At 38.4% G+C, this 16,179-nt stretch overlaps 1 long non-coding RNA gene across 2 annotated transcripts in view; it reads left to right on the top strand.

The window, feature by feature from the left end:
• Positions 1 to 8,973, top strand: part of LOC113841579 (uncharacterized) — a 34,758-nt gene extending 25,785 nt beyond the window's left edge. Inside the window, exon 8 of one of the 2 annotated variants that reach the window (XR_011803468.1) lies at positions 6,137 to 8,973. This is a non-coding gene — a long non-coding RNA (uncharacterized lncRNA). The remainder of the gene's footprint in view (positions 1 to 6,136) is intronic. The other variant, XR_011803470.1, reaches the window with a different exon arrangement.
• The last annotated feature ends 7,206 nt before the right edge of the window (positions 8,974 to 16,179 follow it).

The raw sequence follows: 16,179 nt of genomic DNA, 5'->3' as shown, positions 1-16,179 counted from the left end.
TAAAAAACAGAAAAAAGAGAAAGGAAAAAACAAGTTTATCAGAGGAAAAACTTGGCCCCAAGGCTCTACTTATTAAAGATACCATATGCAGAATCTTAGCTGAAGTGGCATCATGAATGCAATACGCTTAAGAGAATCACAGAATCATCTAGGTTGGAAAAAACCTTCAAGTCCAACAATCAACCTGACCTACCAAGTTCCATCGTTATGTCCCTTGGTGTTGCAGGAAGCACGGCTGAAAGCACGACAGACACCAGTAGAGTCAGACCATGCTCCATTTTATTGCCTGACTAGCCTTTTATAGTGAACTTAACAGGGGTGGATAGTGTTTCACACAAAATTATTGGTCAAAAGCGCTCAGACAAACAACTACAAGAAAACAACCCCACCTGCAAGAAAACAACCCCTCTTGTGATTAGCAGTCACGTAGACCTTGACCTTGAAGCCAGAGGCTGGTAACAATATTTTTCTAAATTCCTCAATTGGCCGATGTGGGAACACTGTCATGGGAAATTCTCATAGTTGCCCTGGTAGCTTGGTTTGCTCAGCTGCAGCAAGCCATGGGATTTTTGCTGTTTCAAAAAATCCTTCAACACCTTGGTGTTATGTCAACACCTCTCCAGGGATAGGGATTCCACCACTTCCCTGGGCAGTCCATTCTAATGGTTAACCACCCTCTCCATGAAGAAATTATTATTTATAGGAATTTATTAACCCATATTTATTAAATTTTATTATATTAAAAACAGATTTATGTATGTTACATTATTTTTAATTTTATATTTATTCTTATATATTCCTAGCACACATTCTGCAATTCTACCAACAGCCAAGTGCAAGCCTAAATAGTAATGAAAAAAGGGTAAAAGAGGTATGTTCTTACCAACAGCATAAGGAACTTGACTCCAGCTAAATTGAAAGTTAGTTTAAAAGTTAGAAAGTTAGAAAGCCGATGACTGGACAAGTGGAGAACCTCCATTAAAAGGATACACCTTTCTATATTGGCAAACATCTGTAACAAAAAAAAGGAAAAAAAGAAACCTCCAATATCTTACAGCACAAATGACAAACACCAACATTATAGGTAGATTTTACAGAAGTGTGGATAATACACAGATAAATATCAAACACTTATGTAGAAGTCCCTCTATATCTAAACAGACCATAAGGGAAATGTGCAAATATCAAACACTTATGTAGAAGTCCCTCTATATCTAAACAGACCATAAGGGAAATGTGCTTCCTTTGTGAATACATTTACAAGATAAAAATAGTAGAGCTACATTTTAATAACTCGTCAGATTTCACAAAGTAAGTATTGTTCTGTTTCAGCAATCATCAGCTCCTTACTTTGTCTATGGATAGAGGAATAGTTAAGAACATTTCTGAAAGTGATGTAAGCAGAGCTGTACCCCTCTGACTGTAAGAAATACCCTTCAAGCAGCCACATACTAGCACAGTTTGTGTTCTTTGAGGATTGTAATACACATGGGATACTACAGATACCAAGATTTCATTAATCATATAACTTGTGAATCTACTACTTCTCTATTTTTAGGTAAAATCCTTTTTTTTTTTTTTTTTTTCCTGTAATTGGTGTCCTTAAACTTAAACTAACTTTATATCCACAAGTGTAAAAAAAAGGTCTTGTTTGAAACCCAAACTTAGAACACTGTCAAATCATGTGTTTTCATACTTGTTCCATGATGATACTTTCATAATTGTAAAACTGTCACAAGACCAAAAGAGGTTTCCCTGTGACAGGGCCCTACAAATAGGGATTCAAGTTGCTGCAACCCTGTGCAACAGGCTTTAGGACCTTAGGATCAACCAAGTTTGTTAGCTTTGGCTCTGTGACGAGCCTACTAGAGTAGGACTGATTCTGCACAGAAGTACAGGTTTGGGAATTCACACTACTCTGTCTCAGACCTTTTAGTTCTTAAGCAGTACTGAGTGAGCCAGAACTAGGTAGGATTTGTTAAACTACCGAAACCAATGAGGCCTCACAGAGCATACAAAGATACGCTTTAGAGACTTTTTCCCTGTAGTACCAATCTAACGGCCAATGCTAGAATACGTAGATGTATTTATCCTGTTTCCATCAATGCTCTCTTTGGAAAGGCAAATAGGACATACCATCTGAAACAGAAAGCTGTGCTTTGTCCTTCAGCATCACCTCATAAAGGACGTTTCATACTCATAACTTTGATTTTCCTGAGGACTGAAAGCAAAACTACATGTGTACAGCACAGAAGAGCATATGCATATTAAATCCAAGGCCGTTTTATAAAAAGAGATTAAGAGAGTTACAATTTTAAAATGTGCCAGCACAAATAAGTGTGCAGAAGGAAAGAAAGCACAATGACAGAATGGGAAAGCACAAAGAAGAAAACGGATGGAATACTAATTTGTACATGTCCTAGAAACACCCAGTGTGAGACTAGGCAAAGAATAAGATAGATCTGAAGAAATAGGACTTTTGTGAGTAAGATGGTAACGGCTGTCCAATTACACACACCACAATAAAGCAGTACTTCCATTTCTAGTCCTTCTAATATGCACTTAAATTGAAAAAAAAAAAAAGTATTTTGGAATACTTTCCATGAAACACTGAAACTTTAAAATACACATCTAAACTCCAATGAAGAAAGAATTACATGTTGAGATATTATCATTTCCAGTCTTTCCTAACTACTTACAGTTATAACATAACAGTAGGCCAGCTTCACCATCTTCATATACATCAACAGCTGCAACAAAATTTACCTGCAATGATAACAGGAAAGGGTAATGATCAGGCAGATAAGATACAGATGTTACTATGACCAGGTTTTGACTAAGAAGCAATCAAATCAGTTGGTGCATAATTACAGATAAAAGAAAAAAAAATATTTATTTTTTGTGATTCATTTTCAGGATGCTGATAGGATGGAAATCAATTTCTTTTGTATTCAATGCTGTATTTCAGTAATGCATATTCAATTTTGTAACTTCAGTATAAATACATACCTACAGTATAAAATGATACAAACATACCTAACTTACTTGACAATATAAATTTTGGGAAACTGAGTTATTTCAGGGTAGCTTTGAATTAACATGCTATGCTAAAAATAGCAATTCTTTCCAAAAAGTGAAATCTAAAAAGCTCGACTGAAAATCTTGACTAGCAGAAAGATCAAAAGTGCCAATTACTGGATCAAAACCACTAACAGGTACATTGATTGATGTGGATGTACTTCAAGAATTACTGAATAAGCTGAATTTAGAAACTGAGAACCACTGCTGGATAAACTAAAATGGTTTTTGCATAGCATAGGCTACTTATATTCTCATACTTTAATCCTGTATTTGTCTTTTACAGTTAAATTAAAAGAAAAACAAGACACCCATAAGTATATACATTCAGAAAAGGAGACCTCCCTGATGAAATACTTAAGACTGGATTAGACAAATGTCTCCTAGACCACATTATTTGCTACTTGGGCAGGGCTGGAGATTGACTTCATGAACTTCATGGCTTTCCTTTGTGCAATAAAGTAGGTGTTCTCTTGATTTAAGACAAATATAAGGCAAGAACTGTTAAACAGATCTGGAAGCTTATATATATCTATACAAAACACATTTTGACCTATCCTTTGTAGCAACTGAAAGACATTTCTGCTTTGTGACCTGTGGAAATAATTTGGTAACCAATTTCAACAACACAAAAATCACTGGCACAGGTCTAATTAACTTCCTGCTTTGTCTGTGTTCTCAAAGGAAATAAGGGTTACTGGGGAAGAGAACAGAGGGGGGCGATTCTTGACTGTCCACATTCTTTAATTGTATTTCCTTCTTAATCCAGATTAAAATGGATTCCCATTGCTGTGGAGAATCTTAACACTGTATTGCCAATGCTAGGTGTACCAACCCTCTTCATCATCAAATCTGAATAAAAACACAGATGATTTAAAAAAAAAAATCAACAAGAAGCATCAAATCAAAAGAGACGTCCCTTATACCATTATGAGCAGAGAAGTCAACAGAACACGAGAGTAACCCTGTAAAAGGTTCTTTTTTTTTTTTTTAAATTACACTTAAAGCTATACATTCACATCCATATTAAGAAATTATTGAAATTATTTGATTTTCAAAATGCTGAAGATCCTTATCTTCCCAGCAACAGGAAACATTTGAACCCTTTTCCAAAAATCAGGATGTTTACTTAAATCCCAAGCCTATGTCCCAGTTAGTAAGATACAGTTAATGTATTACTTGGCTGGGCAGCAGTTTAGAACTAAAAGATATACGCAAATATTTCAGTTTTAGTACATGCAAATAGGCAAATCTGAATGAGATAATGGTGGCCAAAACCTGAAATTATTTTGCTGCAACCTCCTAAAGAATAAAACACTGAGACCATGAAGAAAAGACAAAAATCAAAATATTGACTGAGAAAGGAGAAAAAATGGCTTTGCATTTATACTGACAGCAATATTCCAGAGCTTGAAACACAGGCTCTTTCCTAATATATCATACCTTATAACTACCTCTCTTAGGAGTGATTATTATCACACATTCCAAAAGGAAAAAATGCCTCAGATTACTCTAAAGTAGAAGTTAAAAAAGTGAAAAGTAAAGGAGACGAGAGGATCTCCGTAAATGCTGCTCCCAGGAGGTCAGCACAGCATGGACCAATTCTGCAAGAAAATAGTTTAAATGCTATAAATTTACTTTGTTTGCTTCAACATGATGCAGTCTATAGGACTCCCCAATACTTTCATTAACTAAATCAAACTGATGCCGATACGCCACACAGATCATATCGTCACTGTCTCCAGTCGGTCCATCCACCAGTGTCATAACCACTGGAGGGTCAGAAAGGCATATTTCCTATGAGATAAATAATAGTATTATTCTATTTTTCAGGCTCTTAGTGTGAATATTGCATTACTCCATGAATTTACAAGGATGTAATCTAAGCAGAGAAGCATGATACAGAACAAGATTACAATTTAAGAAGTCTGAAATATTTCTTTGGCATATCAATGATGGATCTCACTTACATCTGTCTGGAGGTTGCAGACGATAAAATGCACGCTCTTTGCCTTTTTCCTCCACTAGCTGAGTGCTGCCCAGTCTGTAAAAGTGATTAGTGGTTAGATTACACATACCCAGATGTACTGGAACTCGTCTACTGGAGATTCAGGTAATGACAGCAGAGAGCTGCTGGTTAAACTGTTGCATGGATTGTATTTCTTTGTGATGAGAAGTAGTTTGTTCCGAATAGCCACAACAATCCTCAGTTCACTGCCATGGCGAGTATTAATGGCATACAAATGGCAGCCTAAGAAAAAAAAAAACAATTTAGGTTGTAAGTATTTGGGGTAAAGACTGTTTTTTTTTATTTTTTTTATTTTTTTATTTTTGTTCTGTATTTGTATGATGGTTAGTACAATGGGTATCTGATACCTGAGCACCACACAATTACAAACATCCCAACAGGATAATATTAAATTCTAGAAAAAGACAAGAGGCAGGAACTCTTTTGAAAACAATTTTCCCCCTTACTCCTTTTGCAAGTAAAAGAGTAAATATGTTTTTTTCTTTACTATTCTGCAGTTTCCAGCTTTCCAAGGAAGCTTGATGCTGAATATCGGAAAATGTTTACATCTACTAAAATAATCTGCAATACCCAAACTATCCTAAGCATTACTAATTAAAAAAGATTTGCCATTGTTCTTCTACCTCACAGTGACCTTTATTTCAGTCTTACATCCATGCATAATTTTTCTTACACCCCTCAATCCTGAAAGCAACATATCTGTTTTTCACCAGAGCTTTTAATCAGCAGTGATTGCCAAGTAACATGGTGTTTTTTTACCAAGTTCTCAAATGATAGGCTGGACTGTACCCTATGTTATTTTCACACATAAGCTTAAAGTTTGAATTAACTGTCCAGGGATAAAACTAAAGGTGAATACCTACAACAGCCTCAAGGGAGCTAATAAACCCTGGCAACTACTGGCACAGTACCACAGTGGACACTTTTAATACAAGATAATAAAGCTACCTTTTGTTCTCTCCAATTTATTTTCTCTGCAGTCATATTTGCTTCTTATCATCTGCTTTGTTTCTTTATCTTTTTGGACAGCACTCAATCTGAAGACAAGGAGACAAGAGTCTTTTCCTGAAGATGGAGAAAGTCAGGAAACAGCAAATTAGAAAAAGACAGTGGTGGTTTGAAATTAATACTTCCAAAGAGATGAATTACCTAACAGACAGCATTGCCATAAAAGCAAAGTTAAACAATTTTGCTTCTCTGAGTGTAAGCAGCAATGTGACAGGAAGACTGCTTGTGAACTCTATCTAGACTCTACAGTTCCAGTAAGCAACCCTTTCAGTTCACTAGCAGAGTTTCCCATCAGATGGTGCTGCAGCAATAAATAATAGGAGCCTCAAAACAGTGAAACCTACACTGCTAGGAGATGGTGAAAATACGACAGATACAAACTAAAGGCAAGAGAAGAAGGGTTAACTTTAAATTCTGGAACCATCCAGCCTAGCAGCTGATACCTGGATCCTTAACAGAGTCTGAAAACTTTTTGGATGCGGACTGGTTTTGCTTATCAGTTCTTCAAAGTTAGGCAAGTTAGGTTCAAGGCATATTCCAACTACAAAAATAGCACAGCATCCACCACCACGGCTAAACGTTTTTTTCCACAAAGATAGACATGAGTGGAATACACAACTCTGAGATTTAAAATAAATAAATAAATAAATGATACACTACTATTTGCAGTTGGAAATAAGCCATTGTTAAGAGTAGTTTCTTAACTAAAAGCCAAGTTTCTTAAAATGGAAGTAAAACAAGATTTTCTGACAAAAGTATACTCTCTTACTAGTCTAGCTGGTATAGCTGGAAACATAAGCACGCTTTCTTAATATACATGTATAGTCAGTGTGGATCCAACCATAAATACAAAAGCAAGATCACATGTGCTGCCTCCAATTCTGATAATAGATAAACATGAATCCAGCTTCTGGAACCTTTATGACCTTCTTTTCCCATAGAAAGTGTAAGAGAAAAGAAGATGCAATGTTTCCTTAAGTCCACCACAACTTGAAACACTGATCAACCAGCAAATTCTTACTGTCAACACCGATAAAAGGAAAATGAAATATATGCAATCTCTCTCTTTTCAAGAACGTACATACAAGAATGCGTGCTTCCATGAATGAGTTCATGGAGGAAGAATGGCAAGCAAAATTCACCCTTTTGAAAGGAAGGCTAGAAAACATAAGCTAAATCAAATGTTCAAGAACAGCGTTACTACTCATTAATTCAGCTCTGTCTCTTTGTCAGGTGTGTCCTATAGGATGCATCCTAGAGATTGCACTCCTCAATGCGTTCCTCTTTCAGGATACTAGTTGTTTTACAAATGTCCCAAATAACCCCACTGCAGTGTTACATCTGTGGCTGCTCATGAAACTGACTATCATCCAAGCTTTTCTTTGGTGTCGTTTTTTTTAAGAGAGTTTTTCTTCACCTCCTACAGACTTGATTATTCCAAGTGAAGGAGCTCTTCCTCCTTCCCCCTCACCATGTCTAAGTGTTTCACAAAATAAGTTGTAGCAAAAAAATAAACAAACATGTTTGGAGGACAAAGTGGATCCACTTCTATAACTCATCTCTCATTATTAAGTCAAATTTAATTAACATTAGAAAAGAGAGCACTGCTACCAAAGCAATTTCTGCATCTGTCATTAATACCAGATGAATTGTTGGTGCCTGAAATACCCCCTTCTTTTGGTATGCTGACCTGAAAAATCTCATTGATAGCATTATCTTCAGTTCTAGTTTCACTGTTAACATTTCCTCTCTCCCAGAAATGCAGAGGGTACTAGAAAGCAGTAGAAACAGGATTTTCTTCTGAAATGAGCTACCTTAAAGTGATCTCAAACCTGGTTGTTAGAACTGAGTGCTGGATAATACCACATTCTATATGAACATTTTCATAACACAAACATCAGTCTTTCTGTTTGAGTCTTAAAATACCAGTTCTACATCGATGCACTTGAAGTACATCAGAAGGACGCATTTAAAGTACATACAAAATTAACCTTTTAATATATTATTGTATCCTAAAAACCCATATAGTCTTTAATACCAATTTGTACACCCAATATAAGATTGCTTTTACCCATCTAACATTTAACTAGACTAAGGCATAGTCTGAAAATAAAGGGCAATGATAACTTCCACTCCAGATCTCAGTTTCATTATGGTATACAAATACAAAACAAGAGGCAAGGATACTAGCAAGAACAAAAGACCTTTCTCTCCTCTAAATGATTCAGAAAGCACCCACAACAGCAGTCAAAAATCTCTTCAACTTTTTACACAAAAACTCTTTATCAAAATATGCTTGAAGCATCATGAATTGATGCCAGTAATGCCTAATCCTGTTACCTCAAAATGGCTTGTAACATCTCTCTCTTCAGGTTTAACCAATCATCACAGCGTTTTGACTATTAAATGCAATTATCTATTCTAGAAGTTTCATAAACTACGCTTCAGATACAACTACCCTTTTCAGATCTTCAAAAATGTCACCCACCCGCCAGGTGTCTTCAGAGATGACTGCAAATGCCTCTCAGGTAATCTCAGCTGGTTCTGCAAGGGTTCCAGGATGAATTTCATCAGGTCCAGCCAAAATGGGCAACTCCCAATGGTATGAAAGGAACCACATTTTACCCTTAGCTTGGGTAAATGTCACTTCAGCTAATATTGAGCAAACAGACATAATGTGGTAAAAAACAATAAAACAACCATATTTCTAATTATTTTATCTGTGTTACACATACAGATCCTGTTCTTGCACTGTGCGTATTCACTTCACAGACTTTTGGGTAAAAAGTACCTAACTGAAAAAGTGCATATTTTAGGGACATTTAATCCTTTTGAAAAGAGGGTAAAAAAAAAAAAAAAGTTGTTTGGACAGACGGGTTTTAAGTTTTGTTTTTTTTTTTTTTTTTAATACCAGAATATTTAAGAGAATATAATCTATAGCACTAGAATGTGGTTACACATCACAGAACAAAAACCAGTAACACATTTGGTAGAACAGTGACAGCATAAGTAATTTCCTCCACGTTTTTGTACAACTGAACAAACACATTATTCAGCTAGGGAGATTTCCAGAGTGTTGAGTTCTAAGAGTATCTGGAGACCAACTATATACTGGTGGATGACAAATCTGACATGAGCCAGTAATGTCTACCTTCAGCCCAGAAAGTTAATCATATCCTGTGCTGCACAAAAAGAAGTGTGGTCTAGAAGGTCGAGGGAAGTGATACTCCCCCACTTCACACTGCCCCTGTAAGATACAACCTGGAGTACTGTGTTCAGCTCAGGTGCGCCCAGCACAAGAAGGACATGGACCTGTTAAAGTGGATCCAGTCTTACCACAAAAATGATAAGAGGGCTGGAACACCTACAAGAAAGGCTGAGAAAGCTGTGTTCTTTTAACCTGGATAAAAGAAGGCTCTGAGGAGACGTTATTGTGGCCTTTCAATACTTAAAGGAGGCTTATAAGAAAGAGAGAGAGAGACATTTTACAAGGGCACGTAGTGACAGCACAAGGCGTAATAGTTTCAAACAGAAAGACGGTAGATTTAGCGAAGAATTTATTCCTTTTATCTAATCTATGAGAGTGGTGAGGCACTGGAACAGGTTGCCCAGAGAAGATGTGGATGTCCCATCTCCTGAAGTGTTCAAGGTCAGGCTGGATGAGGCTTTGGACAACCTCATCTACTGAAAGATGTACCTGACCATGGCAGGGAGGTCAGACTAAAAGGTCTTGAAAAGTTGTTTCCAACCAAAACCATTTGATGATTCAATATGGCCAGTTTCAGGTTTGCTCTGAAGCATGATTCTGAGCATCTAGAGATTTTTTTCCACACCTTTTAGAAAAACAAGCAAACAAACAACAAACAGTACTTGTTGCATGCCCTCCCTTATTCTAAATGAGGCATCTAATGCACTTGCCACTGATAAAAACATGATTACCTCAAGACACTTACAAACCCTAAAGCCATAGGGCATGTACGTAAGCAGCCCAGGGGAAATCAGCAAAGGGAAAGTAGTGGAAAGATCTGAAAAGGAGAACAATAAACTCAGAGCTCAAAAACCTAATTACAATAATTAAGAATAGCTATGTGATGTGACAAAAGGACAAAAGGTGATTATATAAATCTAGTGCTGTGGGAATTAAAATTCTACAGCATGCTTCCAAGTTAAAAAACAAAAACAACTCTTAAAGAAAAGCACCTAAGGCATTCCCTTCTACTGATATGTCTGCCAAATAAACAGTTAAACAGACATTCAAATAAGAACCAAATAACAAGGACTTTTCCTACTTTCGTCTGTTTGGGCAATCAAAAGATCCAGAGCTTCCAACACATGCATCTGCTTTATTTGGAGAGTTTTATCAAATACTTGAACTGATGGCTGACCATCTAAAAAAGAAAACACACGCATTTCTTTAAAATTCTGCTAAAATTTGGTAGTCAATGGTTCTGAACTATTTCTTTCTAATAAAATAAGTCTTGTTTTTTCTCATGAAAATGAAACATTCTGCACAAAGCTCATATGTATGCTGCAGCATCATAACCAGTACTTCCTTATAGGAGTGTTTTATCATTCCCATGGATGAAATTATGCAACTGAAGCCTGAAAGGGACCTTTCTTTCCAAAGTCTGAAAATTTTCACTGATAACTAACTTCATTCCCTTAGTCCCAATGGCCTTATGTGGCACACAGAAGATAAGAGGTCAAACTAGTAAAAGCACTGCTATGGAAGAAACAGGCTTTCATCACCACATAAGCCTTGTGCTTCATGTTCATTAGTATCATCAAGGGCTAAAAAATCCAGATGCTCCTTGAGTTTGGGTTTGACTTCATAAATCTTTTCAGATGGCCACGATAACAGCATCTGAAATAACAAAACATTCAGAAATCTGCATGAAAATTGGCTCCAAATAAGAATTCTGATGCAGAGAAAAAATCTGCAGCTAGATTACATAAATGTAATAGATTCACTTGGATTTGTACTCTCCTTGCAGGTGAGGACTTACCAATTACCTAAACAGAGCTTATGAACATTTATTTTGAAGAAAATGGTCAGATACATAAATAATTGACACAAGAACACAGCATCATTTACTAACCATCAATTAACAAGATGCCAGCGTCTGTAGAAACCAGCAAGGACTGGCCCCAGGAATCTGCACAGACAACTTCATGAGGAAAATTACTGCAGAAAGATTGGGACTCCCAAGGCTATGATGTAACATAAGGGATACATATTAATTATACTAAGAAATACTGATCATATAGACACGAATGAGATGTGACATGTAAGAACACGTAAATACTTTTGGCAGGGTACATTTCTTAAAAGTATATTTTTTGAATTTGAAATAACAAAATCTAATTAATTTTCTTGCAGAGAAATACTCTCTCTACCAATTGGATTTGGAGACTAATAAGTATGATACACTCTTGGAACACTGGAATTAAAACCCAAGCAGCTGATATTCAGTGCAACCCTGGAAATTTCTTATTAAACAATTAAAATACAGACTTAAAATATATGCACCACCATGCATATACAGTTTGATTTCATTTCATGGTTCATTTGTGATATTTAGACATGGTACTGCTAAAACTACCTTTCCCCCAAAATGTTCTTTTGTCATGTGTTCTCTGTACTTACCTCCTAAGTTCTGTCCCCTCTCCCCTCTCTTCTCTAATATTAAGTATTAAGCTGCAGTCTTAAATTCTACAAGCACTTCTGAAGTTTCTATATATAAGATGCACCTAGAAAAGTGTAATTTACATTTTTCACTCCTATGCCTTGTAAAAAAAATGTAGTTACAGGAAATAAAAACACAACTAAATTTTGCTTTAAACTTGATAAAGATGTTAAAATAATCAAAAGATGATTGGTTATGGAAAATATTATGGTTTTTTGTTTTGTTTTGTTTTGTTTTGTTTTTTTTTTCTTTCATGAAATATGATCAGATATAAAAATATCCAGACTTGCATTATCATGAGAAGTACTACTACCTTCAGGCTCATCCTTTATTCATTTGCTATGGGCTGAAGAATCACTTTAACACACTATACGTTACAAATTTGCTGCTGTAGTATCTAATCAGAAAAGTAAATAAACAATATATACAACTGATATACAGTGCTATGCTCAATTGAATTTAGTGGTTCTTTTTTTTTGAACTCTCCTTACACAAATGGGTTCACTCACCTCCTTTTTACAGAAGCTGGTGGTTGCCAGGGTAGGTGGTGTATCCCTTTTCACAGTGGTTTTCAATTTCAGCGCCTAATACAAACAGGTATTTTAATTAAATTAAGCTTTTGTCACTAATATATAACCTAAAGCCTAAGAAGAAAGGACAACTTAGGATGACAAAGTAGTTTACAGCTTGGAATTGCTATTACAGTTATTAAGAAAGAAGGGGAATTATCTATACCCTGAAGAAAGACTGCACTGATCACTATGGAGCTGCAGCCAAAGCCTACATAGCTTATAAAAAAAAAGGAAGCTCAAAATATGAAGTGTCTAACATAGTAATCAACAGAACGACAGCATGAAATCATAGAACGGCTTGCGTTGGAAGGGACCTCAAAGATCATCCAGTTCCAACCACCCTGCCATAGGCAGGAACACCACTCACTAGATCAGGTTGCTCAGGGCCTTGTCCAATCTGGTCTTGAACCAAGGATGAGGCATTCACAACCTCTCTGGGCAACCTGTTCCAGTGCCTCGCCACCCTCCAAGTGAAGTATTTCCTCCTAACCTCTAATCTAAATCTCACCTCTTTTAGTTTAAAGCCATTCCCCCTTATCCTGTCTTTATCTGATTAAGAATAGTTGTTCCCCATCTTTTTTTTTATGTCCCCTTTAAGTACTGCAAGGTTGCAATGGGGTCACCCCGAAGCCTTCTCTTCTGTAGGTTGAAAAGCCCCAGCTCTCTTAGCCTTTCTTCATAGAAGTGTTCCATCCCCTTGAGCACTTTTGTAGCCCCCCTCTGGACCTGCTCTTAAAAGATAAACATCCTTCTTGTTCTGGGGGGCCCAGATCTGGACACACGACTTCAAGTGGGGCCTTAGAAGGGCAGAATAGAGGGAGACAATCCCCTCCCTTAACCTGCTGGCCATTCCTCTGTTGATGCAGCCCAGGATTCAGTTGGCATTCTGGCCTGCAAGCATGCACTCCTGGCTCATTTCAAGCTTTTCATTCACCAGAACCCCCAAGCCCTTCTCTGCAGGACTGCTCTCAAAGAGTGCTTCTCCTAGTCCGTCTTCATGTCCAGTATTGACCCAAACCATGGAGGCCATGTTGGGTGCGCAGAGCACGTCGGGAGACGCAGTTCTCCAGCATGGGCTTTCGGGCGGCCATGTTGGGTGCCTCTTTTGTTCAAAAACACTGCTGCAAAGCTCATGTAACCATCTCCTGATAAGTTGATAAACTAGTGTATCAACATCCTGCCTTCCTGTCTCACGCTGGGCCAACATGACCAAATAAAAAAAGAAGTTGAACCACAACGCCGAGGAAGACTACGGCCTTCATCTTCACGACCACCAGAGGGACAGAGACGGCCCCCTAGCAACAGTGCACGCAGTCGCAGAATATACCAGGATGTGCTGCGTAATCCTGAAATTACCAAGATATAAAAAAGGACCCTGGCGGGGGTGAGGTGCGTGCCGTTGGCGGAGCTGAGACTCCCCGGCCGCCCAGCACTGTTTTGCTTGCTGTTGCTTACTCAATAAATTCCTTTCTATTATTAATGCAATGCTCTCTGAAAATTAATTAAGGGGGCAACTTATAACAAATTTGGTGCTGTGACTCGGATGAAGGCAAGTTGATTGAAAGACCTTCAGAGGGGTCACCCCGCTGATTTCAGCGGCTTTCGCTTGGACTGCTTTCACTCAAACCCTTCACCGACGAACCCAAGATTCGGCAGCAAGCAAATAAAGCCAGCAACCCCTAGTAATCTTTGTGCACGAAGACCGAACGAAGACTCGGGAGTGAGTAAGTATAGGCTGGTGATCCGTTTGGTTGGGGTTGGGTATCCTGGAGCATAGCGTTGTGAGACGTCCAATTGCGGACGAAGCGAGTGCGGACCCCTCGGTAGTGCGGTTCCCACATCCCTCGAGGGACTGGGCCACGAAAAGGGGGAAGCGATTTGTGTGTGTGTGTGTGTGAAGGCACTCCAGAAGATGGGACAGAAGAAGAGTAAGCCTTCTGGTCCCGTGGGCGGGGATTACGACAGATGTTAGGTTACCCCCTATTCCTCCAGATAGTCCTTTGGGATTAATGATCAAAAATTGGGATGATTCCCCTTTTAGGCAGGGAAGAAATAAAGTAAAAATGATACATTATTGCATTGAAGTTTGGGGTGGTAAACAGATTCGAGGAGACCACCTTTACTGGCCTGTATTTGGGTCCTTTGATGATTGGGTTTGCCAGGCCCTAAATATTTATGTGAACTCAAAGGAACCCTATAGTTTAGAAGAGAGTGAGTATGCACATTTGTGGATCAGTTCGGAAACTCAGACCAAATTATACCCTCTAAAAGAAAAAGGAGGGAACGGGAGGCATAAGAAAAACCGAGAATTAGAGATCCCAGCCCCACCACCTCCCTATGTTTCACCAATCCCACCTGCAGCCCCTCCGACTCCCGGGCTTCCTAATCCGCAGCCCCAGGGAGATGCCGACAGCGACTCTGACTCTAGTGCTCAGGGACCAATAACCAGGAGTCAGGCCAGAAGACAGTAGCTTAAAAATGAAGAGGGGTTGTATCCACTAAGGGAAATAGCAATGGGAGGACCACAACCCAGTATGGGATATGTGGCCATCCCCTTAAACCCGGAGATGTCCGAGACTTTAAGAAAGAAATGGGAAACCTATTGGAGGACCCCTTAGGGGTGGCAGAATGGGTAGATCAGTTCTTAGGGCCCAATATCTACACCTTGGGAAGAGATGCAATCTATTTTAAGGATATTATTTACATCGGAAGAGAGAGGAATGATTAGAAAAGCTGGAATGCGAATTTGGGATCAGCAACACCAGCAAGGTCCTGCAGCAGATGTTAAATGGCCATTACAGAGGCCCAATTGGGATAATCAGGACCCTATACATCGTGGCCATATGCAGGACCTTAGGACCATTATCATTCAGGGAATTAGGGAATCAGTCCCGAGAGGGCAAAACATTAATAAGGCCTTTAATGAGCAACAAAAGAAAGATGAAACACTGACAGAATGGTTGGAGAGATTACGCAAAAGTTTGCAACTATACTCGGGATTAGAACCAGGAACCCCTGTTGGAGAGGCTTTGCTAAAAACTCAGTTTGTAGCAAAGTCTTGGATAGACATTAGGAAAAAATTAGAGAAAATAGAGAATTGGCAAGACCAGGGTCTAGACGAATTGTTAAGGGAGGCACAGAAAGTGTATGTAAGGAGGGAGGATGAAAAGGAGAAGAAGCAAGCACGAATAATGATGGCTGTGATGCGGGAGGGGCAGAGAAGAGGCGAATACAAAAAAGATTCAAAGGTGGTTCACCAAAAACTAGAGAGAGAAGGGAAAGTGACGGGAGGATTGAGGGATGTGACTTGTTTTTACTGCAATAAGAAAGGTCATAAGAAGAAGCAGTGTCGACTGAGAATGGAGGATGAGAAGATGTTTAAGGAAGACTAGGGGTGTCAGGGGCTCTATCTGCTGGGGACCCGAAAGAAAACTGAGCCCTTGATAAAGTTAAAAATAGGTCCCCAGCGTGTGGAAATTGAGTTCCTCATAGATACAGGGGTTGAAAGATCTACAGTCCAAAATCTGCCTTTAGGATGTAAAATCTCAACAGAAAAGGTTCAAGTAATTGGAGCAAAGGGGAACCCTTTGGGGTCCCTGTTATCAAAGAGGTGTTAATTGAATCGGATTCTAAATTAGGGGTGGGATCCTTACTCTTAGCGCCTGAGGCAGAATATAACTTGTTAGGGAGAGACTTAATAGTAGAATTAGGCATAAGTTTAGAGGTAGTAGATAAAGAGCTAAAAATTATGTTGTGTCCTCTGAGAGCGGAGGACGAGCAAAGTATAAATCCTGAAGTCTGGTAC

Source organism: Anas platyrhynchos, chromosome 15 (assembly GCF_047663525.1).
Source record: "Anas platyrhynchos isolate ZD024472 breed Pekin duck chromosome 15, IASCAAS_PekinDuck_T2T, whole genome shotgun sequence".
NCBI lineage: Eukaryota > Metazoa > Chordata > Aves > Anseriformes > Anatidae > Anas > Anas platyrhynchos.
This window is presented reverse-complemented; position numbering and strand designations above follow the sequence as displayed.